Genomic DNA, 20,257 nt, shown 5'->3' with positions numbered 1-20,257 from the left:
CTGGCTGAAGTCGGACGCTTAACCGACTGCGCCACCCAGGTGCCCCATTGACGCCATTTTAAAAGGAATCGTTTCCTTAATCTGAAACGTGAGTGACTTCTGCCGCCTTCCTGAGTCTGTCAGCGCTGACGGTGGTTTCCCGTTGGAGACTTCAGGGTTTCCTACATGTGAGACCGCGCTGCTGTGAACATGGGACCTCGGGTCTCCCTTCCCAGGCCACCTCCCCCACCCACACAGCTGTCCCCCCGCGGCCCCCCCCAGTGGCCCCCTGCCCGCCCACAGTCCCGGCTGCCAGTTTCTGCTTCTCGAGGCCGCGGAGTCCGGTCTGTTCAGAGGAACTAAGTAGACGCGCTCACTTGGCTCAACTCACCTGCTCGACGGGCCGCGTCCGGCTGGGGTTTTCTCTCCAGGCTCCGATCACGCGGTGTCTGAGTTCCCCACCGCCGTCGGACCCCGGGCTTGTCCTGCGGCCCAAAGAGGCCTGGGGCCGCCCCGCTGCAGAGACGCAAGGCCACGCAGCAGAAGGAATCTGGGGACATGGCGCTCTGTTCCCCCCGAGACCGCGTGCAGATGGCCCTGAAGCCGCTCTTCTGCTTCCAGCACCACATGGGCCTTCACACAAGGCTGCTTCCCCCACCGGCAGGAGCCTTGGCGAGGGGCTGTGGGGATGGAGGCGAAGGACCCCAAGCCGGGCAGGAGCACATGCCACAGAAACCACCCAGAATCCACCGGGGAGAGCAGGCGAATGTGCAGCGTCTGCTCAATCTGATGGAGGGGCTCGCGGCTGGCTCCTCCCGGTGACCATGAAGTGCCCACTCGGGGACGCTGAGCACCACCCTCCCCTCAGGTTCTAACCGGCTTTTCTGGAACGGGCTCCTCGGGAACAAGGGCGGACGTGAAGCGATGTAGACACAGCCCGAGTCACCAGCAACGAGGACCCGTGGGAAGAGTCCCGGTGCACCCGTCGCTGGAGCCCACCCGGCCCAGACCCGGCCCCTTCTCCTGCAGAAGCGCCGCCCCGCTCGTTCGAAGGCCCTGGGACGTTTCCAGCCCACTGCTTCCGGCTACTGTTGCCAGACACACGGGGCAGGTGTTTCTGCGGGGCCTCCGCACCTGCCGATGCCGGAGGAAAGGCCGCGGGGTCCTGTCCGCGGGCGGCCTCGTTTCTGACCCGAGCGCAGGTCACACCCGGTGCTCACTGTGAAAATCTACTGCGTCGTTCACTTGGGATTTGTGACGTAAACTTTAGTAGAAGGAAGACAGATGGGTCATTCCCGGAGACGATCGGGGACGCGCTCTTTTAGGAAAGGGACTGGGACGGGTCCCACTGTTTTTATCGGCATCTCCTCCTTGGGACAGGGTTATGGGTCCCAACCCTGCCGGACTCAGGCGCGCCCCAGAGACCCTGCTGTGGCCAAGTAAGTGTTGGGGGGGGGGGAGTTATGTGTGTCACTTCTTCCTTTCAGAGGCTGCTCCCGCCATTCTCTCCCTCCTCCTCCCTTCTCCTTCCTCCTCCTCCCTCCTCCTCTTGCTGGTCCACTGGTCGGTGGTGTCTTACCTGTGCCAGTGGATGACTTCGCATGGGCAAGAGGCAGAGGGGGAAAGCCAGCAACAATGGTGTGCATTAAAGATGGCCTGGAGGGGCGCCTGGGTGGCTCAGTCGGTTGAGTGCCGACTTCGGCTCAGGTGACAATCTCGCGGTCCGTGAGTTCGAGCCCCGCATCGGGCCCCTGTGCTGACAGCTCAGAGCCCGGAGCCTGTTTCAATTCTGTGTCTCCCTCTCTCTGACCCTCCCCCATTCATGCTCTGTCTCTCTCTGTCTCAAAAATAAATAAACGTTAAAAAAAAATTTAAAGATGGCCTGGAGTCACAGCAGGGAGAGGGAGGAGGAGGGGTGAGCATGAAGAGGAGGGGAGGAGGGGACAAGGAGGGGGAGGGAGTAAGAGGGAGGAGGGGGAGGGAGGGAGGGGTGGGGGAGGGGGAGGAGGAGGGTGAAGGAGCCAGAACCAGAACCGGCAGAGTGTGGGCCTTGAGGAAGAGCTGGGAGTGTGGGAGTCAGGAGGAGGCCGGCGGTAAGGTGAGGAACTGTTAGGGATGTGCTGAGCTCCGTGTGGCCAGCACACCGGACGGTGGCTGAGGTCAGGACGAGCAGATCCCCACGTGTGCATCACCCTCCAAGTCAAACCCTCCCTCACACTGCACACCACACCTTGATGGCTTGTGCTAACTTTCTTTTTACACTTTTCATTACAATGGCTCACTTTTAACAAAGGGAATTGAAACACAGCACCATTTACATTAGCAACCAAAAAGTGGAATACTTAGGTATAAATCTAAGAAAACATGACAAGATCTATATGACCAAAACTGTAAAACTGATACATGAAATCACAGAACTAGATAGATATTCCAGGCCACAAACAGGGAGTCTCAACATCTCCAAGAGGTCAGTTTTTCCCAAAGTGATGTATGGATTCAACACCATCCCAGTGAAATCCCAGCAAGTTATTCCGCGAATGTAAGCAAGCTGATTCTAAGCATTATAGAGAGATGGAAACACCCAGAATAGTCAACATGATGTTAATGGAAAAGAAGAAAATAACAGGACCACTGGCCCCTGACTTCCAGCTCCAGTGTGGACAGTGTGGGGTCGGTGAGAACAGACACCTGGCTCAGTGGGGTGGAGCCCAGAGACAGACCCAGTAACACAGTCACCGACTTCTGGCAGGAGAGCACACGGCACTCGAACAGCTGGACGTCCTCACAGAAACACCAACCGAGTCCAGACACAGACCGCACACATTTCACAAGACTCAACTCAAGATGCATCACAGGCCTAAAGCACGAAACTCTGAAGTTTCTAGAAGATAACTCAGGAGAAAACCCAGGCGGCCCTGGGCAAGATGACGAATTTTCAGCAGTGCCGCTGAAGACACGCCCCATGAAGGAAAAGACTGGTAAGCTGCACTTGATTAAAGTTAGAAACCTGTGTTCTGTGAAGATCACTGTCAAGAGATTGGGAAGACAAACCACGTCTGATAGAACGCTATTACCCAAAACATAAACACTCTTAAAACACACTAATGACAGAACAAACAACCCAATTTAAAAATGGGCCAAAGAGCCACCTGGGTGGCTCAGTCGGTTAAACATCTGACTTTGGCTCAGTTCATGATCTCACGGTTCGTGAGTTCGAGCCCCACATCGGGCTCTGTGCTGACAGCTCGGAGCCTGGAGCGGCTTTGGATTCTGTGTCTCCCTCTCTCTCTGCCCCTCCCCCACTCACACTCTGTCTCTCTCTCAAAAATAAATAAAAATTTTTCAAAAAATGGGCCAAAGACCTTAACAGACACCTCACCAAAGGAGAGATACAGCTGGCAGGTAAGTGCATGAGAAGATGCCCCACATCACACGCCATCAGGGAAAGGGAAATCACCATGAGACACCACTACGCATTAGAAGGGCCAAAGTCCCGAACACTGACAGGACCAGTTTCTGAAATTGGACCCCTATCTTCCACCACTCGCAAAAATTAACTTGAAATGGATTAAAGACTTTACCATAAGTCATGAAGCCCTAAAGCTCCTAGAAGAAATCCTAGGGGAGATGCTCCTTGACATTGGCCTTGGTGATGATCTCATGGATACGACACCAAGAGCACAAGCAACAAAACCCAAGATAAACAAGGGCGTCTACATCCAACTAAAAAGTTCCTGTGCATCAGAAGAAACCCAGCAACAAACTGACAAGGCAATTCACAGAATGAGAGAAAATATTTGCAAACCATGTACTGGATATGGGGTTAAATATCCAAAATACACATAAAGAGCATACAACTCGATAAATAACAACAACCACAGAAACAATCTGGTTAAAACACAGGCAGAGAACCTGAATGGACATTTCTCCAAGGAGGACACAGACGGCCAGCAGACGCATGAGAAGACGCTCAGCCTCACTCATCGTCGGGGCCGTGAGACCAAACCCACGATGAGACACCACCTCACACCTGTTAGCAAGGCCTTGGACAAAAGCACAGGCCACAGCAGGTATCGGTCGTGATGTGTAGAAGGCGCTGCTGGTGGGAACGCACACTGGTGCAGCTGCTCTGGAAAACAGCAGACGTGCCTCTAAAAGTTAAAACTAGAACCACCCTACGCCCCAGCAGCTCTGCTTCGGGGAGTATTTCCAAAGGAAATGAAACGGATTACCACAGAGATATCTGCACTCCCGTGTTCACTGCCAGATCACTGAAACAGCCAAGGTCTGGAAACAACCTACGTGTCTGTCAACAGACGAAGGGATAGAGGAAATGTGGTGCATATGTAACGGGACGTTATTCTGGCACAAGAAAGAAGTCCTGTATTTGCAACAGCATGGATGGAGGGCATTATGCTAAGTGCAACAGCGAAACAAAGAAAGGGAAGTATGTATGTGGGATCTAAAAAATGCAAAGTCATAGAAACACGGATAGAGCGGTGTTTACCAGGGCCTCAGTGGCAGGAGATATGGGGAGTTAATGCTTAACCAGTCACAAGACAGACAAATTCTGGGCGTCTTGTGTGTGGGGATTGTGGTTAATGATACTTTTTTACATACTTGAAAATTGTTAAAACAGGGGCGCCTGGGTGGCGCAGTCGGTTGAGCGTCCGACTTCAGCCAGGTCACGATCTCGCGGTCCGTGAGTTCGAGCCCCGCGTCAGGCTCTGGGCCGATGGCTCGGAGCCTGGAGCCTGTTTCCGATTCTGTGTCTCCCTCTCTCTCTGCCCCTCCCCCGTTCATGCTCTGTCTCTCTCTGTCCCAAAAATAAATAAAAAACGTTAAAAAAAAATTAAAAAAAAAAAAGAAAATTGTTAAAACAGATCTTCAATGTTCTCACCACAAAAAAGAAATGATAATTATGTGATATGATGGATCTGTTAGCTTTTCCATTATCTTAGTGTTTCCTTTTTTTAATGATTAATGTTTTATTTATTTTTGAGAGAGAGAGTGCAAATGGGGGCAGGGGCAGAGAGACAGAGGGAGACACAGAATCCGAAGCAGGTTTCAGGCTCCGAGCTGTCAGCACAGAGCCCGATGCGGGGGCTCGAACCCACAAACTGTGAGATCATGACCTGAGCCGAAGTCAGAAGCTCAAATGACTGAGCCATGCAGGCGTCCCCTGAGTGTTTCAAAATCAACTTATGGTACACTTTAAGTTCACACAAATGTTTTTATGTGAATTATAACTCGATAAAGCTCAAAAAGGAAGAAAAGAAAAGAAAGTGAGCCATCAAGGCCCAAAGAGATGCAGAGGAACCTTGGACGCGTATCACTAAGTGACAGCAGCCGCCCTGGAAAGGCCACGGGCCGCACGATTCTAACCGCATGGCATCTGGACAAGGCAAAACCAAGGACACAGTAAAGGATCAGTGGCGGCCAGCTGGTGGGGCAGGTGTGAGCGGAGGATACACAGAGGATTTCTAGGGCAGTGGATGTACTCTGTGTGACACCGCCGTGACGGACACATTTTGTTACACATCCATCCGAGCCCACAGACTGTCCAACACCGAGAGCCAACGAGCGGTAAGGTAAGCCACCGGCGTGTGGTGTAGGTTCAGTTGTAACAAACATCCCGTCCCATGGCCGTTGGTAACGGGGAGGCTGCGTGTGAGGGAAATCTCTGGACCTTCCTCTCAGCTGTGTCGGAGACCTAAACCTACTCTGTAGAAAAGTAGTTATTTTAAAACAATGACTCATTTCTTCTTCCTTGGAAATGATACATGAAACACCTCCAAACAGCCCGGTTATTTAAAAGCCAGCCAAACACCACCACCGGCCAGAGGCCCGACCTCGCCTGAAGATTGGCAAGGGTCAAAGAGGGGTCAGGTCAAGCCAGCCCCCAGGGGCGGCTGCTACTTAATCAGGAGACTGAAGGGTAATTGAACAGGAAACTTTGTCAGAGTGGGTGTCATTGTCCTGTGCCACCAGAAGTCACCTCGGGGAAGTCCAGAGGAAAGGCTAATCAGGATCCTCAACACCAGCCTCTCCCCAGCCTCCCGGCTACTGGCTGGGGAGAACTGCCACAGCCTGTCTGGTGACACAAGCTTGGAGCCAGACTGGCCAAGTTCAGGGTGACCCTCCACATGCTCAGCAGAGACTCCGCAGGGGGTTTGCTGGGGGCGGGGGGACCCTCGGAAGAACTCAGGCAGCAGGAGGGGAAGGGCTCTGCAGAAATGTAAAATCTCCTCCTCCTCCTCCTCCACCCCGCCTGATTCAGAGCCTCTATTTCAGCAAACTCCCCAGGTGACCCCCACATGGCAGTGGCTTTGAAAGAGGATGTCCGAGGAGCTCTGGGGAGCCCCGGTGGCTAACAACTCCCGTCCTGGTGGTGTGCTGGGCTGCACCTAAAGGGCCCTAAAAAGCCTCCACCCCACAAGCACCTGGTCAGGGTGGGCGGTGCCTGACTTCCCATGGCAGGGGGGGGGGGGGTCTGTTGTTAATTACAGTCAGAAACTCCGCTGCCTGCTGAGCACACAGGATGTGGGATCCGGGGCCTGAGCCTCCTTTGGGCTTTGACCCTGAGTTTGAATGAGCTCACCTTGCACCAGGCCACGCTCAGAGCACTTCCTTGTCTCATTTTGGGGGAGGCATTTATCATCACCCCCATTTGCGGGCGGGAACCCACAGGTGCAGACAGGCTCGATCAAGGATGCCTCAACCTCACCTCCAGGGGGTGGCGGCCCCGGGGGTCAAGCCCAGGCAGCCTGGCCAGAGCCCAGGGCCCCGACCTGTGCCTCAGCGGCCTCGCTGGTGACCTGGGGCTGCCTGCCCGGCTAGGGGACCAGGCTCCCCCTGCACGGGGACCACCCGCCCAGCCCCCTGGGCAGCCCCAAGCCCCCACAGGAGCCACCCGGAGCCTCAGACCCATGTCCTGGAGGCCAAGGGAGGCTCAGTCAGCACCCCCAGGGTGGCCTCTCCCGGGGAACCAATCAGGCCTTGCTGAGGATGCTGCGGGACAGGAGACCCCCCTCAGGAGGGAGGCACGCGGTTACTGCCCGGTCCTCGTCCCTGAGTGGCTGATAATTACAGGACGAGACTGCAGGACACGGCCCACGGCTCTCCAGGGTGAACAGCCCAGCCGGACTGTGGGACAGGCGCTGCCCGGAGCTAAGTGTCGAGGGCCCGGGAGTACCGGCTGGGACTCACGAGGACCACTGCAGTTCTGAGCCAGCTGCCGGAGGACAGAGCTGGCCGCCCACCGAGCTCCCCCGGAGCCCCTGACCCCACAACGCACCCGCTCAGGCCCCACCGGCCCTCCAGCGGGCCGGGCTCACGCCTGATCTGGGGCCTGCACCCAGCGAGCCGCACCCCGAGGCCCGGACGGGCCCCTAAGGCTCAGAGCCGAAACTTCTGCTTGAGCAGACCTGCTCCACGGAACCGTGATGGGTGGGGACATCTCTGCCACCGTGCCCTCGCCTCAGTCCTGCCTCCCTCTCCTCCTCAGGGGCAGGGGAGGCGCCGCTCCTTCCTGTAAAGACCCCAGACCCCCGCTCCTTCCTGTAAAGACCCCAGACCCACGCGGCTGGTGGGCCTGACCGGGGGGCTCCGGGTACCAGGACCTGCCCTCGGAGTCGGCGCCTCCGGAGCCTGACAGACGCACTCTGCCCCCTCCCTCGGCTTCTCCGAGAAGAGCAGAAACTTGACTTTCACTTGAGAAGTTAATATTCGTTAAAAATCTAATAATAAGGATTTACGGTTGCATTTCAGGAGAATTAAGGGAATAAATAATCCATAAGTATTTAAAATATGTTGTCCTTAAGCAGAAATATGCCCAGCTTGATTTTCATGCTTCCTGCTGAACTATTTAAATTAAAATACCCAGCCACCTGGGGTCATTCTGTGCAAACACAGGTGCAGCCCCCCCCCACAAACCCCCCCGCCGTGCCGGCCCCCTCAGCTGGGCGGAGGCTGTCAGGGCAGCCCTGGGCAGGAGGCAGGTGGGGAGAGACGCTCCCACCCCCTGGGAGAGTCAGCTCCTGGGGCACGAAGCCCAGGTGACCCTGAGGGCTGCAGGCACTGCCTGCCCGGGGCTCAGTCAGGTACCCAGGGGTGTTCGAACCTCACCTGATGACCCTGCCCAGGCCCCCCTCCCACCCCTGCGGGGACTCAAACAAGCAGGACAAACCCTGGCGGGGTCAACAGAGCCCACGGGCCGTCCCGACCACCGTGCCCCGCTGGCGACACCACGAGCACCTGGCGCTGGGATCACTTCCCGTGGGAATCTGGGGGTCCCTCCTTGCCGTGGCCCCAGGTGCAGGGACTGTCCCAGAGGGAACAGGTTCCGCTCCAGGCAGGGCCTGCAGGCTGGACTGGGGGCCCTTCCTGGGGCTGCACTGTGTCCTGCCATCTCTGCTTCTGTCCACCTGCCTAGCACGGGGAGCAGTCAGCATCCTGAGCACCCCGCCTGCCCCCCTCCCCCCCGCCCTGCGTGGCATCCCCTGCCATGCCGGAGACCACACCCTGCCCTGGCCACCTGCCCCTCCCAGACACCAGGACTCTGGCCTAACACAGGGGCGATGCCAAGGGGGGCTGCCACGGGGACAGGGCTCCCTGGCTTCCTCCTTCCCCTTCCCCCACCTGTGACAGAGGGACTGGGGGACTGGGGGGAACCAGGTCCTGAATCAGAAACGAGCCTCCCTATCAGTTCACCAAACACAACAGCTCAGGGAGGGGGTGACTCAGTCAGCACATCCCGAGCTGTCCCACAGGAAGACCCCTCCCGAGGGACCCCGCCGTGGGCTGGGGGCCAGACTTCTCCCAGTCCTGCCTGCTGCCGGTGCCTTCCAGACCGGGTCATCCCCGACCAGGGCTCCTCTCCACAGACGGAACGTTCCAGCCACCCCCCCCCGCCCCCCCCAGGGCTCCTGTCTCAGAGCCCGGGGCCAGGAGAGCCCCAATCACCCATGTGCTCGAATCCTCCCGGTGACAGGGAGCTCACCACCCGTCGGGCAGCCTCCCACGGGACGGTGGGAAACCCCTCCCTGCTGGCCCAGTCCTGCAGACAGCACCGCTCCATCCTGCACCCCCACTTCCTGCTCTCCTGAGTCGGGTCTTCTCCGGCGGGGCCCCTGCCCCCAGTCACCCCTGCTCCCAGCCAGCCCCACAGCCCCTCAGGTCCCAGAGCAGGCAGGTGCCCAGGGCCCCTGCTCCCCACAGACCCTTCCCTCCTGCAGCCTCAGGGGCAGAGCAAACCCCCCAGCGCCCACCCAGGCACCAGCCGGGGCTCCATCTGACGGCTCAGAGGGAACCGTTGGGGCTCGGGGGGTCCTGCCGCACGGCCCGCTTGCTTTCTGCCCGTGCGCGGCTTCTAACCTGCACCCACGTTCATCACGCAAGGACGACGTCCTCGCCCTGGAGCCGGGCTCTGCTGCCCCCGAACGCGGCCCCACGGCCTGAGGTCTACGACACAGGTCCCCTTGTGATCCAGTCGCGGGCTGGGCCCTGAGGCAGGACGCCGGCTCCACATTCTGGAAACCCGGAGCCTCTCCCTACAGAGCTCCTTACTCCTTCCTGACACACGCTCCTCCTCCTCCTCCTCCTGCTGCTGCTCACACCTGCAGTTAAGGCCACAGAGCACAGCAAACACACCTGCCCTTCATCCCTGGGCTGAGCTGCAGGTGACACCCAGCAGGGCGCTGGGCCGCCCCTGGCTGGGCTCCCTCCCTCCCACCCACGCTCGGGCATTTGCTGCAAAGCCACTCACCTGGGGACTCAGGCAAGTGTGGGCGATGCACGGACCCCGCCCTGAGTTCCCCAGGGGGCACAGACGCCAGGGAACCGTGGGGACCCAGGCGTCCCGACTGCTGGTGCCAACCCCACTGTCTAGAGACGCGCAGCCCCGTTCCCAGAGACCGGCCTGAGGGTGAGCACAGGGGACGCGTGGGCCTCCCTCCCAGAAGACCCCGTGCGTGGCCAGGCCTGCTCCCCGTCAAGTCCATGAGCTCAGACCCCCGAAGGCAGCTCTCTGGGCCCTCACCTGTAGGGGCTTCTCAAGGGGCCTCACCTGGGAGCCCACATCTGGGGGAACCTTACCTGGGGTCCGTATCTAGGGGGGGTCCATACCGAGGGATCCTCACCCGGGGCCCATAACTAGGGGGGGCGGTCCACACTTAGGGGGCCTCACCTGGGGGGGCCTCAAGGGGGCTGTCAGAGGCCCCGACTGGGGAAGGGGCCCGAACCCTCGGGGCCGCGGCCTGAGATGCAGGGACGGGCGTCTGAGACTCGAGCAGGCCTCTCGCTTCGACCGCTCACCCCACCTCACCTCCCTTCCGTCGGGCTCGGTGCCCGGGTCACGGGCCGCGGGCACCACCGCTCCCTCCTGGGACACGGGGCAGTCCTCGGGGTGGAGGAAGCCAGCCCTTCCCTCCCAGCCACTGGGCCTCTGCTCTGTGGCTCCGGCTCCGGCCCAGGCGGCCCCGCGCTGGGTGGGCGGTCCAGCTGGGGGGAGGGCAGGAGGCGGCACCTGCCCTGGGGGGCGGGGGCTTGTTAACTTGCTGACATAAGAGTTTGTGTGAAGCAGATTCCCAGGCCGGGAAAGAGTCCCGAACGGACGCCTCCAGACTGGAGCCAGTGCTCCTGGCTGAGAGCCGTGGGCTGGGCGGGGAGGGGCCCTGAGCACCGGCTCCAGGCTGGTTTGGCAGCAAACCTTGACGGAGCTCATGTGGCCCGTGCAGGCCCCGGGGGGCTGGGGAGCCACCGCAGGCTCAGTGTAGGCTCAGCAGGAGAGGTGGGACTACACCAGGTCAGTGTAGTCCCACCAAGGTAACTAGAGACGAGAACCTTGTCAATGTACACACACTGGGAGAGTAAGGAAACATCCCTGTTCAGTGTAGATACATCCGGAGAATTAGGGAGACATCCTAGGCCAGTGAGGACAGGGTGGGGGAGTCAGGAGATAATCCAGGCCCGTGTAGACACACCAGCAAGACAATGGAAACATCCCAGATCAGTGTAAAACACAGGGGGTGATGAGGAAATAATCCCAGGCAACTGTAGACACACCTGGGGAACGAGAACATCCCCAGCCAGTGTAGACAGGGCCGCACACTAGGGAGACACCCCCGGTCAGCGTAGACAGGGCCGCAGGCTAGGGAGAAGTCCCGGTCAGTGTGGACGCAGTGATGTTTGAATACGACGTCTCTCCCTGGGGTCGTGTGGCCGCGGCAAACTCGGAACTCGCTCTCTGGGGCAGGTGTGTGTGCACTTCCTGCCATGAGCAGTGGCCCCTCGTCCGCAAACCTCCTGGTGAGAACCCAAGGCCGACCTGGCAAAAGCCCCACCGAGTCCGGGGACTGGCCTTCTCTGCCCTGCTGCGTCTTTCACCACCTCTGGGGATGTTCTCCCTCTCCCGCCTTCTCCACCCCGCCGCCCCCCCCACCACTGTGCCGGGACATTTGGGTCTGTTTCCGGGTTTCCTTTCATCTTTCTACGGAGAGTTTCCTCTGTGACCTTTCTTCCCAACACTGGGCTTACAGGAACTGCACTCACACGGTGCCAACGCCTGTGTATTCAATACTTGGACGTGCTGTCAGCCCAAGTAATTTAATGGCAGAGAGGAAGCACAGGCCGCCGTCTCCTGTAGATCGTGTTTTGCTCTGACTCTTAAGCATCCTTGTATTTGTGCAAGGACACTGTCCTTCCCAAAAATAGCTATGACTTTACAAGGCTATTTAACGCTCCGAGCTAACACGAGGGGGTGAGGAAAATTACTGTGATGCTGACCGTCCTCCCCACTTGTAAATTTGCAGGATGTTTACCAACAGACATGCACGTCCCCCAAGGACACGCATCTCCTACCAACCCGGCTGATGACCGGCCACTGGCGAGGGCTCTGCCCTGACCACCCTGATGACCTCCCCGCACTCGGTCACAGGCTGCGTCCCCACATCAGCCAGGGACCCGTGTCTCCTGCTGTGGCCTGCAGACACAGCTTGGCAGGGGTCAATGCAGATTTTCGTCCCCTAAATCTTTGCTCCATGTTTAATACTTTCCACGGTGTCACCGGGAGCTGACGTCCTCCAAGCTTCGGCACTGGGGAGACTCGAGTCCCCGCCGTCCCTGTAGATGCTTCTTCGTGTCGGCTCACCCCCTCCTACGTGTGTCCTCTCGCACTGCGAGCATCTGGCAGCCACAGCTTTACCTCTCAGGTGACTGCGAGCCCCCTTCTAGGGGAGGAGGGGAGGGGGGCTGGCTGGGCGTGAGCCCAGGCCACCTGTCAGGTGCACAGAGGAACTCTGTCCGCCGTGAGCCCCGGCTCCTCCAGGGCGAGAAGCCTCACCTCCAATGGTTCAGACTTTCTCTGGGGCTCCACTCGGGGTCCCGAGGGCAGAGAATCAGCACAGGCAGTTCGTGGGCACCGTTTAAGAGAGAGGCTGTCCTCGGGGCTGTGGACAGGGCACAGGGACTGGCACAGTGCCAGGGGCACTGACACACCAGGGACTTGCCAAGGGCAGACAGCCGTCCCCGTCCGCAGACCCGGGGGCCAGGGAGGAGGTGGGGAGCCCAGGGCAGGCAGTGGACCGTCAGGGGTCGTTGTGGATACAGTCCCCGGTCGGGCCACCAGGTGGGAGGGCAGTGAGGCTGTGTGGCCAGCCCACCTGGTCACGTGGTCTCCCTCCGAAGCGTCGTCCTCAAGCCGGGGGTCTGTGCGGAGCGAACACGTGAGGGTGGGTGGGGTGGAGCCTGATGCTGCGTCCACGTGTTCATGAACATCGAGGTCCCACTGCTCTGTGATCGCCTTGGCCACCGGGCCATACAGCTAACGCTGCAGACTCACCACCTTGCGTACGACGCCCACACAGGCATTCCCCTGCCTCCTCCAGCCTCGGACCCCTTGGGGTCGCCAGCCCTCAGGGAGTGCGGGTGGAGGGCTCCGTGCAGCTTCTTCATGGCACAGCCCCGCTCTGCACGCGTGGGGGACACGGGGAGACCTCCCACCTCCCATGCCCCCAAGGCCCCTGCACTCCCGGACCCTCCCACCTTGTTTACCAGGGTTGCCGTGCTGCCCAAACCTGGTCTTGCCACCATCCAGACTGGCCGATTTTAGCGAATTCAGAGATGGCAAAAACTGCGTGAGACTAATCAAATAGTCCTCCAAATCTGAACTGTGAGTCTCTCAAAGTCAAATGCAAAATGTGGGACTCAATTATTCCCCAGAACCAACTCTTCCCTGAAAAGTTGCAAAGTCAGTGCTGGTGGGGTGAAGGAAGAAAGGCCATGTGGGTTAATTCATCAGAGGGTGACCGGGGGCATTTCTGATGATTAGCAGGATCGACTGGCAGCACGTGTGGGAGGGGACATGCTGGGGGATCTTGGGCAAGCCCCTCCCTCACTCCCTCCCTTTCTTTCATGGAAAATGGGGTTAAGACTGAGCCCCAACTCTGGACCTTCCTGGGCAAACCGAAACAGAGAGAGCGGCTGGGAGATCTGTGTGTGCCGAAGAGAACTTTGCGCCCGAGGAGACCGTCTCCCTGAGGACGCATGACATCCTGGAGAGCACAGGTGATTTCCAATTTATGAAAGATCTGTCTGAGGAAAGAGCCACCTCGGTTTTTGGTACATACAGGTGATTTCCAATTTATGAAAGATCTGTCTGAGGAAAGAGCCACCTCGGTTTTTGGTACATAAGAGGTGCGTGAGCATCAGCAACTTAACAAGCTAAGTATCTGGACAAAAAGGACCATTTCATAAATGATGGATTTTGACGGCAACAGGAAAGAGGGCTGTTTCTCTTATTTTCTTTCTTCTAGATTAGTAGACTACGATTCCCATTACAGAACCCGAATTCCCATTGCGACCCGGCGTGCTGCAGGTCATGAGCAGATCATCGGATCTCCTCCCTTTGCAGGCGCGGCAGGAGGGGGCCCCCGGAGCCCCTCCCAAGCGCCTTCTCCCTCGCAGCCTCCGGGCAGGCGCTCAAAGTCAGGGGCTGAGCCTCTCAGCCTCCTTTTCAGCTCTGAGTGGCCTTAGGACTACTCTCCCAAATCCACTCAAAAAGCCTCTTCCCAGCAGAGCCCGCGGGCGGCGTGACGAGCCAGGCTTCTGTGACTCACAGCACAGCGCAGGCTCCGGCCCCACACCTCCCGCCTGGCGTCTCCTGGCCTCAGCTAACGAAAAGGAAGCTCTCTCCCCCACCTCCCTTTGCCCAGGGTCACACACTCATCATTAGAGGTCTTTATTTAGAGAGCTCTCCTGCCCAGGCCTCTCCCAGGGCACGACGGTATTGATGCGTAAGCCATCGTTTAATCTGCCTGGACACTTAGTCAATGAGGCAACACGGAGCCCGTGTGACTCAGAGGAGCCAGGGGCGCAGGCAAAGCTGGAAACGCATCCAGCGTGGGCAGAAGGCTGGTGTGTATTCTTGACCCCGTAGCATCCAGGCTCCGGCAGCCGGCAGCGCGCTGCGTGTAAAGCTGGCGCTGCGGCCGAGCCCCGCCGCCACGGGCTACTTGCAAGTGTACATTCGGTAACTGCACGTCCAGTCCATAAATACTTCCCTGCCTGCCACGCGCCAGCCGCCGTCCCAGACCCTGGCAGAGTGCTGCCCCCGGGTGTACGTTCTCGGGAGGAAACAGTGACGACGGTGGTGACGCTGAGGGTGGTGGCGGCGGTGGCGACGGTGACAGTGACGGGGGTGCCGATAATGGTGGTGGGGACGGTGGCGGCGGTGGTAGCGGGAACGGCGGCAGGGGAAGCCACAGATGAAGTAATCGTACGATAGACACTCACATAGCATTTATATGCACCACACACTGTTCTAAACCCCTCGCTTGGGTTAAATCACTCAACTGGTGCCATTGACACCCGAGGCAGATGTTCTCATTATCCCCAACTGATGAATGAAACACTGAGGAAGCCACCGCGAAACCAAGCTGTTTTTCCAAGGCCACATAGGAAGTGGTGCTACTGACGTTCAGAGAAGGCAAACGGTCCCAGAATCGGTGGACTCAGAAACTATACTCTAAACAAACAGGCGCATAATTTCCGAGAGTGTCAAGTATGCTGAAGAAAACGATAAAGGGCGACGTGAGTGTGACTTAGCGAAGGAGGATGCATCAGACAGGTGGTCAGGGAAGGCCTCTCTGAGGAGGTGACACCTGAGTTGAAACTGGAAGGGTGGGGTTTGTGGGAACAGTGTTTAGGCAAGTGAAATAGCAAAAGCAAAGGCCCTGAGGCAGAAGCGAGCTTGGCATGCTCAAGGAACAGCAGGAGGGTCACAAGGGCTGAGGCAGAATTAGCAGGGGGGTGACGGGCACCGACGGCAGAGGCAGGGGCTATGCCACGTAGGGCCCCGCAGGCCATGGGACACCATCTGGGTGTTTCCATATGTGGATGAGAAATTGCTGGAGCCCCCGGAGGGAACGACTTGAGGTGTTCCATGATCACAAAATCTGGGGTGCCAAGTCTGGTCCATGGAGGGAAGTAGGGAGTCTCTGAGGCATCCTGGGGGGGGGGGGCGCCGCTCTCCAGCATTTATAAACAAACTGTGCAGTGAGCGGGAGCCTTGTCTGATGTCACCATGTTTTGAAAAACCACTTCTAACAACCGTTCCCAACAGCTGCTTCCCTGACTCGTCCTGGCACACTAATTTGCAAATCAAGGAAAATGCGTTCATTTTAGCAGGTTACCGAAAGCCCAGCTCAGGGCGCATGGTTGGGAAATTAGATCTGAGTTCATGCTTCTACAGACTTCTCTCCACACAGGACTCATCGGCACCACGAAAGCCATGTTCCCCTCCCGGGCCAGCAGGACACTTTGTGCAGAATTTATCAAGAGGCAGTTTTGCCCACGTGAAATCGTGTGGGGCTCCTTGGGGCCGGAGGCCGCCAACACCTCTGCGGGCAGGGCCAGCAGGAGAGGCTGGCAGGCTTTGCTGTCACAGGCAAGGCCGCAACTAAACATCTCCCTCCCTGGCTCCTGGCCCTGCAAGGAAATCCTGGCTCAGAGGAGACAAGCAGAGACGAGAGAGAAAACAGGACACCCAGACACTGCTGTGGTCTACAATAAGCCCTTTGTCTGCAGGCTTTATCTCTCACTTAACCCAGTGCGAGTGAGAATTCTGTCACTGCTTCTGAACTAGGCCTGAGCTCGTACACTTACCAGAAAAAGGAAAGAATTAGCAAAAACACAGCAAATGGCAGGAAAAAACGTTCACTGTTTCAAACTGACAGATTCGATGTGGTTGATGGAAAGAGAAATCGCTTCTTGCCCAAAGTGGGTCACTGCTGCTGTTGCCAACTGACAATCTGGCCCGGTGCCCTCTGGGCCACCTGTGTGCCTCCTGCGGGACCAGCGGTCAGGTGGGTTCCGGGGGATTTCGCAGGGGAGTCTGTGTTGATTTTAGTTTCTTCTCTCCGTGTTCCCACTAATGGTCTTTTCAGCACTGCCATTATTCTGCACTTGTGTTTTCTGCCAAGATAAACTCATTCGCAGGCTCATTAACCCCCCTGCTATTCTGGGCTTATTGGATGGGATGTCCTGCAGTTTAGGAGCCCTGGGGGATTGAGGGCGCTGAATCGGAGCTCGGTGGTGGCATTAATACCAGTCCTCCAGGGACTAGAACATGCCTCCCACCCAGCACGCGGGCTGGGACCGAGCCCCAAATCTCATCACCAGAGCCAGGCCTCGGTGAGAGTCTTCTGTCTCGCAGCTGTCCTGTGGAGGTAGAGACCACGTTTCCTACCCCCTGCACACACGCCCAGTAGAGGGCAGAGGGCGATGCGTGGGGCTGTTCTGCCCAAGTCAGGGTGGATTTACTGCTCTCCAGGGAAGGAGCCTGGACTCTTGCACAGTCCGTGAGGGGTCCAAGCGTAGGCAGGAAGATCCACAGGGATCTTTGGGTCAAAGGAGAGAGTCTTGTCGATCCTTAGGATGTGACCTGATCAGACTGCAGGGGCTTGATCTCCTTCTCTCTGGCCTCGGTTTCTCCCCCCGTTAAGTAAAGGTGTCGTAACAAAGTCATTCAAATACTGAACGTCCAGTGGTCATGCTGTGCTGGACACCAGTGTCCCTGCCTGCACAGAGCTCATGGTCCACAGGAGTTCCACACTGAACAAATCATCCCAGTAAACAAATACGTCATTATGAATTGCGATGCGTGCTAGAGCGGGAATCAGGTGAGCCCCTCAAGGAAGTGTAAACGGAAGGGTGGACATGGAGAGGCTGTGAACACGCTTCCCGGGCAGCGACGTTTCAGCGGAGGCCTAAAGCACGAGTACAAATGAGCCTGGGGAGGAGAGGGTGGCTCGGGTCACAGGAAGAGCACCCGCAAAGGCTCTGAGGCAGCAGAAAGGTTGGTGTGGCTGGAACGAGAGAGGGAGGGGTGAAAACATGTCTTGAGAGAAAAGCAGGAACCCGAGCATGAAGGACCCTCTCGGATGGCGCACTCCCGGGACAGTCCTGTGGGCACCTGTGGACATGGCATGAAAGGCCAGAGTGGCCCCTTTCAGTCCCTAAATCGTCACAGCTTGGATACTAAATTATTTGGCCGAGAATTGAGTGTGTGTGTTGTGTGTGCACATGTGTGTGCAGGGCGTGTGACGGGTGGCCATTTTCAAAATAGCCAAGCAGAAGGGTGTGTGGGTTGTGGACTGGGAAGGGTCCCTCAGGAAGACCCCAGTCACTGCACTCCCCTCAGTTAGCTGCTGGAGAGAAGCTCAAACACAAAGGTTTTTGACGATTCACTTAAATAAGGCGAGGCCGGGGTGCCCGGGGGGCTGTCAGTTAAGCATCTGATTCGATTTCGGCTCAGGTCATGATCTCACAGTTCTGTGGGTTTGAAGCCCGAGTCAGGCTCTGCACTGAGTGCGGAGCTGGCTTGGGATTCTCTCTCTCTCTCTCTCTCAAAATAAACAATAAAATAAAATTAAAAAAAAAAAAAATCAGGCGAGACCGAACCACAGGCTTGGCTTTGAGAACTATGTTTTGAGAGAGGCACGGTGGGTCTGCCTGCTCCCACAAGTGTCACGGTGACCCCCGTGCCCCGTAACGAAGGGTCGCTGTCTCTGTGTCTGGGGCAGCCTGAGGCGGCGGGACATTCCGGGGTCTGGTCGGTGGGTGGAACGCGGCCGCCCAGGCCTGGACAACGTGAGGCCCTGGGTGGCGAGGACGGCGCCAGCTGGGCAACCCCACCCTCCCCGGCAGCGCCACCCTGGTCAGGAGGGTGGAGCCGGGACCCTTCCCCGGGACCCTGTGCTGGGGCCCGCTCTCCCCCTTCAGGGTCTCAGGGCGGGGACAGAAGTGACAGCACAGCTCGACGCTGCCTCCGAGAACGAGGGAGGATGGACTTGCAGCATTTTCTGGAACCCAGGGGCTGGCCCAGGGGAGAGCTGGGGTCCGGGGCCCCAGGCCGCCTGTCTGCTGTCTCCCTCCGTCTCTGCCGGCTGCCAGCACCAGTCTTCAGGGACGCCTGAGCTGTGGCAACCGTGGGATCTCCACACTCACTTTGCTGCTCTGTCAGGAAGGGACTCCGGCTGTGGTCCCCCTGCCAGCACGGCCCTCACACACTCTCGACACAGAGGACGTTCCCATGTGACCTCACGCAATGTTGCCAACATTTTAGTTCCCTATTACAGCGATTCGTCGTAAGATGTTTGAAAATGGGTAAAAGTAGGGAGGAAATAAAATTAAAAGCCTTGTACACATAGATGTACCGACATGTCTTGTGTCAAAAGATCTTGTGTAAAAGCCTTGTACACATATCTGTGTTGACAGCTCGGAGCCTGGAGCCGCTTCAGATTCTGTGTCTCCCTCTCTGCCTCTCTTTCTCTCTCTCTCTCAAAAATAAATAAACATTAAAAAATTATTTTTTTTAAGTAGGCTCCACACCTAACATGGGGCTTGAACTCACAACTCTGAGGTCATGAGCTGAGCTGAGACCAAGAGTCAGATGCTTAACCGACTGAGCCACCCAGGCGTCCCTTAAAATTATTTTTAATTGGGGCAAAATACACGTAATATAAATTTACCATCTTCACTGTTTTCAAGCATGCGGTCTAGCGGTATTACATGAATTCACATATTGGGGACTGTCACCACCAGAACTCTTGTCATCTTGCAAGAACTCTGGAACTCTGCCCCTTTAAACATGGACGCCCCAAGCCCGGCGCCCACCACCTATGCTCTGTCTCCGTGAGTCTGACAGCTAGAGTGCTTTGCAGAAGTGGAATCACATAGTCCTTCCATTTCCGTGACTGGTTTATTTCACTCAGCGTCGCATCCCCATCCCTCGTCCATGCTGTAGCAGGTGTTAGATTCTTCTCCCTCCTTTTTAAGGCGGGATAATGTCTCACTGCACGAACAGACCGGTTTCGCTCATCCGTTCGCCTATCGGCGCACACTGGGGTTGCTTTCACTCTTAACTACTGGGAACAGTGTTGTTCTGAGCATGGCTGTGCAAACGTCTGCCGGAGTCCCTCACGCTGGGTGAGCCCACGCCAGACACTCGGCCAGCGTGGAGAACGAGAGGCAGCTGTGTGGCCTGTTGGCCTCCTTCAGCCCACACGCATCCCCACTCAGCAGCGTCCCCAGGGAACATCCCCAGCTTTGGGGTTTCAAAGTCGACCACTGAAACCCACATCGGAAGGGGGATCAAGAGACATCCAGGGCAAGGCTTTGACGATGGCCATGAGAAATCAGCCAGGTTTGACCTCTGGCCACACACAGCCCCAGCCATGACATTTCTCCACCCCATGTCCCCGTCTTGCCCTGACTCAGCTCTCCGTGGATGACCCCGTTCTGCACCTTGCTCCCTGAGCCCCACACGCCTCCCGGGCTCTGACCCCGCCCCAGCCGCATTCCTGAGAAACCCAAGGGCAGTGGCTGTGCAGGCTTCCTGAAGAGCTACGGCGTCCTGAAGGGGAGGTAAACACGAGGGTGTGCCACTCACTGTGACCTCCATGACAGTGGAGACACCTCTTCTCTCCAAGTGGCCTGATCACCCCAGGTCAGTGTGCCCCACAGCTCCTGGGAGAGGCGCTCCAGCCCCACACCCACCACCCAGAGAGGCAGAGACCGCCAGATGCTGAGCTCAAGACCCACGGGCCGCCCCTGGAGGGGGCCCAATCAGAGGGGTGCCCATCAAAGAGGCTTCGCCAGAACCTCGAGCAAGGGAGACACTCGTGTGCCACATCAACCCGTCTCAGCTGCCTGCTGCCTCCCACAGAATGTTCTTCCACCCCAGCAGGTCAACAGTGCAGGCTCCGTGTTAGGGGAGGGT

This window comes from Neofelis nebulosa, chromosome 11 (assembly GCF_028018385.1).
Source record: "Neofelis nebulosa isolate mNeoNeb1 chromosome 11, mNeoNeb1.pri, whole genome shotgun sequence".
NCBI lineage: Eukaryota > Metazoa > Chordata > Mammalia > Carnivora > Felidae > Neofelis > Neofelis nebulosa.
Note: the sequence above shows the minus strand (reverse complement) of the source record.